Source organism: Acinonyx jubatus, chromosome B4 (genome assembly GCF_027475565.1).
Source record: "Acinonyx jubatus isolate Ajub_Pintada_27869175 chromosome B4, VMU_Ajub_asm_v1.0, whole genome shotgun sequence".
NCBI lineage: Eukaryota > Metazoa > Chordata > Mammalia > Carnivora > Felidae > Acinonyx > Acinonyx jubatus.
In genome coordinates this window covers 55842051-55854198 of record NC_069387.1, presented here as the reverse complement: position 1 = coordinate 55854198, position 12148 = coordinate 55842051, and the positions used below count along the sequence as shown (strand labels likewise).

The following is a 12148-nucleotide window of genomic DNA, read 5'->3' as shown; positions in this document are numbered from 1 at the left end:
GGCTCATTTCATGATCTCACCGTGAGTTCGAGTCCCGCATCGGGCTCTGTGCTGACAGCTCAGAGCCTGGAGCCTACTTCACATTCTGTGTCTTCCCCTCTCTCTACCCCTCCCCTGCTCATGCTCTGTGTCTCTCTGTCTCTCAATAATAAATAAATATTTTTAAAAATTTTTTTGAAAAAAAAATTAAGATATCAAAAGCCCTTGGTAATCAAAATCCCATTGCATATTATTCTGTGCCCTTAGGCTAGTCATTTCCTCTTTGTGCCCTAGATTTTTAATCTTTAAGTGAGCTACAATAATGTCTGCCCTACCCACTTCATAAGGGGATTGTAAAAATTGTGCATTTCTGAGGAATTTATAATATAAATATAACATATAATTATTATTTATTAGATGTAGAAGTCTGTTTTGAACATTTAGAATGTGACATAATGAAAAGAATTTCAGGAGTTTATTCTAGGTCACTATACTTCTAACCAAGACTTTTGCATTATTTGGTTTTCTTTTTTTTTTAGGGGGAGGGGAATGCCATAACGGTTCTTAATTTTCAGAGCTCTAAATGTATCATTCTAGTAGGAAACTCTAGACCAGAAGTCATCCCAAACATACAGCTCACAGGCTTATTGTTACAGGGGCTAGGAAACTTCCTGTTTTCAACCTGCAGTTTCCAGATTCCAGCGACACTCCAGGAAGAGGAATATCTATCAAAAAACCATGATAGACAGAAAAGTGGAAAGGCTATAAAAGGTGTCAAAGAAATGAAATGCTTGCTAAACCTTAGTATTAAAAGTAGAAAATAAAAACTAGCATTTGCTTTTATCATAAATGGCTTATACCAATGCCCCTCTTCCAAATCACTGCTTTTAAGTACCTGAATCATTTGGGGTGCTTTTCTCTGTGCCATTTATTTCCTCATAAGACACAGAAGCAAAATATAGACATGGTATCTAATGTACGTTTGGATATAGAAGCTGTTCCTTAATTAATGATTCTCTTTGAGCAGCTTAAAATGAATTATTGTGCAATAGCTTAAATGATGCCTTTGTAGCAATACTGGAATGCAGGAGGAAAAGGAGATTTCTTTGATTCATTGTCACCTTTTCAGGGATACTCAGATTTCTTAGATAATTAACCCAGGAATTTTCATTAGGACTAGAATTCATTTAATTTATGGGCTAAGAGGTAAAGAAAGAATGCTCTATCTCTTATAATCAGAAATGTCTTCCCATTTTGAGAGGCATTTCTTAAAAAATTTATAACCTCTTACTAAACTAGCCAACTGAGTAACTATTAAATAGGATAAAGTTTTCATTTGCTATGCTACATTAAAAAGACATAAAAATATTTTTTTTTATTTTTAAAAACTTTTTACTGAAAACGCCTGTGACAGAGCAATTGAGAACAATTATCTCAAAATATCTTTTGAAAATAGATGTTTAGTCAAACAAAGGATAATTATTAATCTTATTTTCTCAAAATTCACATGAAATATTTCTATTATTTTATGAGAGTCTCCTATAAAATATTAGCATTTCTCACAAACAAGTTTCAAGTATCAAAGTCTTATTCTAACAAATTGATAAAACCCCTTTACCTTAACTCATGTATACCATATCAGTTGTTCTGAACTTCTTGACTTGGATTCCACCAGACAATTTAGTGTAATTGTTATAAATTTAACCACCTAAAAGGGAGGGAGGGAGGAGACATAGCTGAGCATAGTACTATAAAAAATCAAAGTTCAACTCACTTGGATTTATGAAAGTCTAAAGTGATTTGAACAATCACAATGAAAGATTTTGTTTTGTCATTTGTTTATATATAACATCTTTTTGGTAAACACTTTGACCATACTCAGGTACTTTAATGCCATCATAATAGTGGGTTCCTTTTAATGAACAGAAATTATGTTAAGATTTAGGAATTTCATATTATTTATTTCAAATACTCAACGAGATATGACTTGCTTTAAAATTAAAATTTATAAAAGAGACAGATTATGGAATATTATAAAAGAATAATTTGATAAATGAAAATATTTTACAGAACATTCTTTACCTCTTCTGGGTCCATATTTCCTTATATCCCCAAGCTCTAGGCTTCTCTTTCCTCTTGATTTCCTATTCTACTTTTGTATCATGGTTGCTGAGCTAACACATCATTATTGTTTGAATTAAACCCTGTCCAAATACTAATTTGTTCCTTATTTGTATAATTATTTGCTTACAATCTGTTACTTCTACTAAACTGTAAGCTTTTGATATGGGAAGAGTGGTCTCCTGTGTTGATATTTGTTAATTTCTTAATTAAATGAATTGTTTCTTCATTTATTCAGTCAGTAAACATTTTAACAGCCTGTGCTATGTATTTAACAGAACCCTGCACTTTAACAGTTCCTATGCTAAGAACTGGGGATTTAAAGATGAGTAAGACTGAATCTCTGCCTGTAGGTTGCTCATAGTGTAGTTGGGGAGAATGGGACATAAACAGATGTAATATGATAGACGTATGCCTAGAATTTTTGATGGAGGTCAGGGGAAAAGGAATGAATTCATACTTAAGAGAGGTGGAAGGTGTCAGGAAAGGCTACTTGGAGTGGGGACCCATAAGTCAAATTCCAAAGGATGAAGTGGGGCAGGCAAAAAAGCATTTGAAGAAGTTGTCCAGGTGAAGGAACACAGAAATAACATTCTAAACAGAAGAAAACAGCCTGGACGAAGGCTGGAAAGCGAGAGATGGAATGGGGTGTACATGGACCTATAACAGTTTAGTGATAAAAGTAAATTATAAGGCAAGAAATGATGAGTAGTGTGAGGACCTAAGAAGAGACAACTCAGGGGAATATTTATACACTGTGTATGCTCCAGGAAATGAAAAACCATTGGGGGTTCCTCCCATCCTTACTTTTAGGCTCATCCATTTACCATTAGAGGTTCCTCCCATCCTTACTTTTAGGCTTATCCATTTATTCATTCAGCAGATATTTATTATCTATTGTGCACCAGGCATTGCGGCTCTTGGACCTCTTTCATCTTATCTAGTCTTATATATTTTTTAATTTTTTTTTTAACATTTATTCTTTTTTTTTTTTTTTGAGAGACAGAGACAACAGAGCATGAGCTGGGGAGGGGCAGAGAGAGAGGGAGACAGAATCCAAAGCAGGCTCCAGGCTCTGAGCTGCTAGCACAGAGCCCCATGAGGGGCTCGAACTCATTCACTGTGGGATCATGACCTGAGCTGGAATCGGATGCTTAACCAAATAAGCCACCCAGGCACCCCTAGTCTTATATTTTTACTGAGGATCTAACCCAAGCTCAGCCCTTTCTCCGATTCTTTCTCAAATGATTTGAGTTTGAATAAATTCTTCTTTTCTTTGGTAATTTTTCTCTTTCTTATTCATTTGATTTTCATCTTATGGCTTTGATTTATTTCACTCTTGATATCTGTATGTCTTATTTGTGAAACTGAAAGTGTCATCAAGGCAAGAACTATACCTTTTATTTCTTTGTGCCCTCCACATAGTATTTGATACATATTAGTTGGATAAGCTCTAAATGAATGTATCTATTTGAAAACTGAAGTCTGTGTTTGCATAGTGTTCTAAAAATAGTCTATGATGTCTTCTAAAATAATACTTTTTTTCTAAAAATAGTCTATGTTTTCTAAAATAATACATTTGGGGTTTGTTTTTTTGTTGTTTGTTTTGTTTTTTTTGTTTGTTTTTTTGTTTTTTGTTTTGTTTTTACTCAAGTACTAATGTTTATAGTACTTATTGTAAAGTCCTGGACTTTTTTTTTGTAGAATAAGAATAATTATATCTACCCTACTGAGTTGTTGTGAAGATTAAGTGAGATTTTATACACACACGTAAATATGTATGTGGATGTATATATATATATATATATATATATATATATATATATTATTTTAACAGTGCTAAAATTCAACAAATACTAGTTGCTCACATTCCAAATTAGTAGGAAAAAATGAATTATTGAAACAGGATGTTGGAGCAATTGAATAACTACTTGGGTAAGAATGATTCATTCTTTCAATAATTTACTAAAATAAAAGCCCAAACTATAACTTTTTTTTTCTTTTTTTTTGCTCCTGTCTCTCTTTTCTCCCATCAAATTGGTCATCAAATCTGTCTCTCAGATCTCCTTCCCTTATGCTTAGTTTAGGCCACTATCATTTCCCGCTTGATTTATTGCAGTGGTATTTAACAAGTCTGTCTCCAGTCTCTCCCTCTTTCAATCGATTCTATCCCTTGCCACAAAATTGATCTAAAACACAAATCAGACTATGTCACTCTCCTGCTTAAAATCTTTCAGTGACTTAACATTGCCTTTGAAGTAAAACACAAGATTCTATAAGATATGTGTTCTACCTCCTTTTTAGCTGCATAGCTTACCCTTCCCTTACCGCATCAGACAAAGTGAGAGTATTTAAATATCCTCGAAAGTAAGGGTCAGTAAAAGATGGTGGTTATTGTTCGCACTGCCTGATGAATGGCAGGGGGCTCCTTCCAAGCCAGAGGAACGCACTGATTAATCTATGGTTCCCTAAGATGAAAGAAAGCAATTTTCTTCAAAAGTTCTATCCATAGTGTCCTTTTTAATGTCATTCTTTCGTTAGATTCCTACAGAGCTCTGTCCACCTGGAAGTTAGAGTGGTAAAAGCAGAATGTTTTAAGTACTATCTGAGAAAATGGTGAATTAGAGCAATTTTGGTTATACTAAATGGTGGAAGCTTACTGTGGGACTCTAGCAAGTAGAAGACATGGAAAGTAGGTGATAAAATGGTCCTGAAAGGCAATGCCTTAGTGAAACTAGCTATTTTTAAACACTTTTTTAAGTTTATTTATTTTTGAGAGAAACAGAGACAGCATGAGCAGGGGAGGGGCAGAGAGAAAAGGTGAGAGAGAATCTCAAGCAGACTCTGTGCTGTCGGCATGGAACCAGATATGGGGCTAAATCCCACCATTATGAGATCATGACCTGAGCTGAAATCAAGAGTCAGATGCTTAAATGACTGAGCCACCCAGGAGCTCCTGAACCTAGCTATTTTTAATAGACATTTTAGCAAATAACCTTTCTTCACACTGTTTCCAATTTAAGTTCTTCTTTTCTTGAGGTTTTCAGAGTACCTTCTACACTACCTTCTGATTTGCTCATTGTATCATCCAATTGGCTTATATGTTTATCCCTCTCACTTGATTAGAAACTTGTCTAGGGCTAGGATTGTGTGTGTGTGGGTATGGGTTTTAAATTTTGTATTTCCCAGCACCTAGGGAAGGCAATCTGGTATTTGTCAAGAAAACCAAACCAACCAACCAACCAACAAAACACCATGGAGGGCTAATAAAGGAATGCATCTCCTTGTTTCAGTGAAAATAATGCCATAAAACTTTCCAGAACATTTATACTAATCCGTGGATGAAAGGATGTAGGTCCTTGACCTGGGGTAAGAATATATTTGCTTTGACAATCTTCCTGAGCCTAGATAACCTTGTTGGGAAATATTGTTTCTCTTACTTTATTATATATCAGTGAGGTAAATCCTTCTTAATGTTAGTAGGGATTATTATTATCTAAGTATTCATTACTTTAACACTATTGCAATTAACATGCTTTCTAAGGGGTTATTGGGTTATTTAATATTAGCTATATCATTTATATCAATAGACACTATAAGCTAGGTTGTATTCTAAAAACAATTGACTAATATACCTCACATATTTTTCAACTTTTTGAAAAAAATTGTTTTGAGCTAGAATTTTCCGTACTTGGCTTTGAAATAAGAAGCCAATTAATTTTGGAAAGGCTTAGGGAAAAACTGTTCAAATGGTTAAAACCTAGGAAAGAGTAAAAGATATTACTTTTAACTAGTTGAAAGTCAATTTGAATAACTTACACATGGTTGAACTTTAAAAGTCAGATTTTTCCATTATTTAATTTTTACTAAGTACTTCATGAGGTATTTACAAAATAAACCTGTTAAATAAGGGATGGCACAAATAGATGACAGTATTTACTTCAATAAAGGATCTTTTTTTCCCCAGTAGGTCTTAATTACTCTTTTGCCATTAAGAACCACCCTTGACCTTATTTTTAAAGTCTGATAGATTCTGTGTTTGCTTTGGACACCAGCATATGCATGCAATATATTTTGAATTTAATTAAGAGTGAAATTGCTATATTGGCCAGCTTCACAGCTATTGTATTTGTATTTACTTAGTAACTTGGGACAAATTTGAGTCAAACTAGTTTTGGATATCTGGGTCTGAAAAATTGGTAATAAGGTAGACATGCGTCAAGTTATGTATGTGTGTATGCTAAAAGGAGATGGTTGTGATAATGTGGTACCTTAGACACAAACTTTTGAAAATTAGTTGATATCCTGTTTATGACTATATAATTATATCTTGGAAACTGTATATGATTAAAGACACATATTAGCTATCACAGTCTTTTTAACTCCAGCTGCCAGTCTTTTGTTTTCTCCAATTTACTTAAACATCAAATACATTGATGTGTGGCTGTGTATGGCAAACATTAGTTTGCTAAGGCTACCATAACAGAATAGGACAAACTGAGTGGCTTAAGCAACAGAAATTTATTTATGGAGGCCAGAAGTCCAAGATCAAGGTGTCAACAGGGTAGATTTCCTTCTGAGTTTTCTTTCCTTGACTTGTAGATAGATGGCCATCTTCTCCTCTGTCCTCACATGGTTGTCCCTCTGTGTTGTTTGCATCCTAGTCTCTTCTTAGAGGATAGCAGTCCTGTTGAATTAGAGCCCACCTGTGTGACCTCATTTAGGATTTCAACATATACATTTGGAAGGAGGGAGCACAACTCAGCTTATAACACATATATACAATTATTTAGCTTGTATAAATGTTTTATATATATATACATGCATTTATACTCACACATACAATATGGGATGTGTATAACATGATAGTTATTCATTCATGCATGTACAATTGACCCTTGAACAACACAGGTTAGAGCTGCACAGGTCTTCTTATACGCAGATTTTTTTGGATAAATATAATACAGTACTGTAAAAATATTCTCACTTCCTTATGATTTTCTTAATAACATTTTCCTTTCTCTAGCTTACTTTATTGTAAGAATGCAGTATATAATAATATAACATATAAAATATGTGTTAATTGATTATTTATGTTATCAGTAAGACTTTCAGTTAATAGTGGCCCTTAGGTCAGTATAGAATGCAGTATATAATAATATAACATATAAAATATGTGTTAATTGATTATTTATGTTATCAGTAAGACTTTCAGTTAATAGTGGCCCTTAGGTCCCTGGGGAGTCCAAGGTTATACCTGGATTTTCAACTACATGGGAATCGGCACTTCTCACCCTTGTGTTCAAGTAGCAACTGTGTGTATATATATCCAAGTAGATCCACATATATACAAAGGAAAATTGACTATATTCATTCATTAATATGCATTAATGAATTTAGAAAATGAAATGACAAAAGATAAAATACTAATACATGCATTTTTAAAATTTATAGAATAATCTAGGTTTTGATAATGAACTTTATATGTATGTATCACACTCAATTTGTTATTAACAATTAGATAATAGTAATTGAGAAGTACCCAAAATACCTATGCAGGTGCTTGCTATCAATCCAAATGTATGAGGAAGTCTTTGTCCCTAGGTTCGAGATCTGGGGTCATTTTTTTTTAATGTTTGTTTTAGTTTTGAGAGAGAGAGAGAGAGAGAGACCGAGGGGAGGGGCAGAGAGAGAGAGACACACAGAATCTGAAGCAGGCTCCAGGCTCCAAGCTGTCAGCACAGAGCCCGACATGGTCTTGAATTCACAAACTGCGAGATCATGAACGAGCCAAAGTCATTCGCTTAACCAACTGAACCACTCAGGTGCCCCCAGGTCCAGGGTCATTTTTAAAACCCCCCTGCTACCTACCTTCTTTAATGATACTTGCTAAAACTTTATTTCATAGTCATTGCCGTGTTGTATCCAGATAGCCTCCAGTGTGGGGTATTAAGTTTCCCAACTCCTTCCCTTCCCTTCCCTCTTTTCCCTCTACTTTATTCTATCACCTATCAGGTAAACTGATTTCTCTCCATTCCTTTAGCATGTCACACATGTTTTAATGTGTTTCACCCACCCAAAACATCTATCCCCCCTCTTCCTGCAAATCTTCAAGGCCAAGCTTACTCTTATTTTCGTCTTTATTCTCTCACTTAATTAGAAAAGATGGATGTGTAGTAGATAGAGACCAAGGTTTGTTTTGTTTTGCCTCCCAAAGAACCTAGCAGAGTTCTGGTCACATGGTAGATGTTGTAAGTACTGATTAATTGATTAATTCGCAACAGGGTAACTAAATTATATAAAATGAATGATCACTGTGAAGGGCATCACAGCCTCTACTTTTTGCTATAGTTAATTTTAAGATTATATTGATTAAATGAACAATAGAAACAAATTACATAGTTTAAGTATTTAAGTTGCCTATTCTAATAGTCATACTATAATATTTGTTATTTTTGCTAGTTTGCATAGTACAAATTCAGCTTTTAAACATCTAAACTTCCCCTTATAAATTCAGATAGTGTTTTATAGATTAGATATTAAAAATACTAAATGGTAAATAAAACCTTATCCATGTAACATCAGTCAGTGGTCCACTCTTTCCCCTGTATCATCAGGGTTTTTTTTTTCCTATATTTACTGGATCGTTCTTATGGGCATGCAAGCATTCTATAAGTTTTACAAGTATACCTTTTAAGTAAGGTTTTCTGGATCACATGCCCTCCAATAACTACTGCAAAACACCTCACTAGAATTGTCTGTTCCGTCACTTCTCAAATAAGTACAAACTGTCTGGGACTCTTGTTGAAATTTAATTTCTAATTCAGAAGGTATATACTTGCTGCTTTAACAAATTCTCCCAAAACTTAATGGCTTAAAACAATAAAACATGTATTTGCACACAGCCCTGCTGGGAACCTGTGGCTCAGGATCTTTCACATCGTTGTGACCAGCGTGTTGGCCCGGACTATGTAGTCATCTCTAGGCTTGACTTGAGGAAGAATCTGCTTCTAAGCTTTCTCCTTTGGCTGTTGGCAGGCCTCATCTCTTTGCTTGCTGTTGGCTGAGAACATCATGCCTTTGCTATGTGAGCCTCTTTTTAGGGCAGCTCAACATAGCTGCTTAGTCCAAGACAGATAGACAGGGTAGGGTTAGGGAGAGGATAAACAAGACAAAACCAGAATCTTCTTGTAACCCAATGTCACAAGTAATATCGCATCACTTTGCCTTCTTCTCTTCAAGGGTAGGAGATTACAAGGATGTAAACACAAGGAAGGAAGTAGAGTCATTGGGGGGTTCCATCTTAGATGCTGCCTGTCCAAGTAGATTTGGTGTGGGGTTTGAAATTCTACATTTTTAACGAATTCCTAGGTGATAACCGTTATTATTCTCCAAGAACTTCATTTTGAAAAGAAAGGGTCTACACTTCCTGACTCCAGTTCTACTTTTAATCATCCTCTGTTGGTCACACTCACTCCAATTAGGCTTTCTCACCCTCCACTACACTGAAATTGCCCATGTTGGAGTCACCAATGACTTCCACATTACTAAATCCAGCATTTGAAATAAAATCACTCTTTCTGAAAATCTTTCCTTACTTGGCTTCTGGAACATTAAATTTATATTTCTCCTTAGTTTTTCTGCTAGTTGCCTATCTCCCTGACTATAAATACTACTATATTCCACAACCAACCCTTGGACCTATTTTTTTTTTATCTACAGTTAACTCCTAAAGAGTCTAATGAAAGCTTATAGCTTTACATTCCAGATATATGCTGACCACTCTCAAATTTACATTTCTGATATGAATTTTTCCCCTAAAATACTGACGTGTTTACCAAGTGCCTCACTGAACATCTCTACTCAGATATCTAATAGTAATTTCAAACTTAAAGTGTCCAAAATAGAATTATTCATACCCCGCGGCCTCCCCCTTCCCCACCAGGCCCAACCTGGCAATCTTGCTTCTCATTTATGTTTGCAAACCAAACAAACAGTACTACTCTCCAATCTGGCTGTTCAGTGAAAACCACAAGAGTCATCCCTGAGTCCTCTCTTACTCTCATATGTAAACAATCATGAAGTTGTGTCTGTGTTGCCTCTTTTTATCCCTTGACTTTCTCCATCATTCTCCATCCCAACATCACCACCCTTGTACAGACCATTATTATGTGTTACAGAGAGTTCTGATCTTTTTACTATTGATTATAGCTTCTAACCTCTAGCCCAGATGATTTTATTCAACCCATCTTTTTCTACATTCATGGTTTCCTTTAGCCTACAGAATGAAGTTTAGATTGTTTTTTTTTATTTTTCAATGTATGAAATTTATTGTCAAATTGGTTTCCATACAATACCCAGTGCTCATCCCAAAAGGTGCCCTCCTCAATACCCATCACCCACCCTCCCCTCCCTCCCACCCCCCATCAACCCTCAGTTTGTTCTCAGTTTTTAGATTCTTTAATATTGTTTATAATGCTGTACATAATCTGGCCCCTGATTCCCTCTCCGGTCCCATTTATCTCTTTTTGTTTACCTGTGTTCTAAAGCAGTGCAGGGACTGGGCTATGATATGACATTCCCATTTGACTGTAAGTCTTCATTAAAATGTTTTTTCTTTCTGCAAGGCTCTTCTTTTTCTTCTTTGTTTGGCTAGCCTTCTCTTCATTCAGATTTCAGCTTAAACCTAACTTCTTCCTGGAGGCCATCTTTGATCTCTTAGGCTAGGTTTAAGGCACCTATGGTGTAGTGCATAGTGTTACATACTTCCCTATCTTAACAGTCAGTGTATTTTCTACTAATCATTGAATTATCTTTTTTCTTTTTCTCCCATTAAGCTATAAGTTCTGGGGAGACCAAGTCAGCAGATGTAGATTCAGGTATTTTGAAGCCTCAAAAATATAACTTTGGGGTCCTCTTTAAGAATATATGTAATTATGGGGGCACCTGGGTGGCTCAGTCAGTTAACTATCCAACTTCAGCTCAGGCCATGATCTCACAGTTTGTGAGTTTCACCCCTGCATCTGGCTCTGTGCTGACAGCTCAGAGCCTGGGGCCTGCTTCAGATTCTGTGTGTGTGTCTCTCTCTGCACCTCCCCTGTTTGTGCTCTGTCTCTCAAAAGTAAATAAACATTAAAAAAATATATATTTAATTATTTATTTATAATTATTATTTTAATTATATACACATAATTTAAAATACACACACTCAGGTGAAAATGAGAGTTTTCATTTATAAAAGAAATCACAACAAAGTAAAAACGCTGACAAATATGAAAGCATATGATACTGTAAACATGCTTCCAGAGGCCCTTCGCAGAATCCCAAAGCTTAAGCTTCATTAAATTCCCAGTAAACACACCTCTACAAGTCAGTCTTCTTTAAAAATCTATTTCTAGTGTTGAGAGCAGTGCTTGATATGTAGCAGATACTCAACAAATATTTTGGAATGGATATATTAACTTTATTTTCACAAATTAGATTACTAAAAATAGATTTTTTCTATATTAAAAAATTGTTCTTATAATTATTATTTTTTTATTTTTTGCTACGGTCGTATTTCAAATACCAATAATGTACATGCCTGTTAGCATGTCAGTGGGCTCTAAGCAGAAAGTCTATTGTACTTCTTTACCAAATGGAAAAAAAAAATTGCATCAAAAATGTATACTCCAATCTTTTGTGTGTGTCTCTATATCTTTATAGATCACATGTATTAAAACTTTAATGTTGAATTACTAAGATTTTGGTTTTTCAGATATCACCACAAACAAAAACCCTTCAGGGAGAGACCATCTATATTCTGTTTTCTTTATAATATATTTTACAAACATTTATCTCTGAGATAATAAGGATACCAATATTTTATATAAAACAATGCATAAAATGTTTTCTTTATTCTCAAATCATCCACAAGACACTACTTAAGAGGTTATTTGAATTAAGACAATAACATTGCATTCAAAAGGTAAGCTATTTGGCTTACATCTTTAGAGTTGAGTTTGTTAAAATGGAATTAAATTTAGTTAAGTTCCTCTTATGGTAACAT

At 34.7% G+C, this 12148-nt stretch overlaps 1 protein-coding gene across 47 annotated transcripts in view; it reads left to right on the top strand.

Moving 5' to 3' along the window:
- The window catches only part of SOX5 (SRY-box transcription factor 5), a 1008244-nt gene that overhangs the window by 887388 nt on the left and 108708 nt on the right, over nt 1–12148 (top strand). The window lies entirely within an intron of this gene.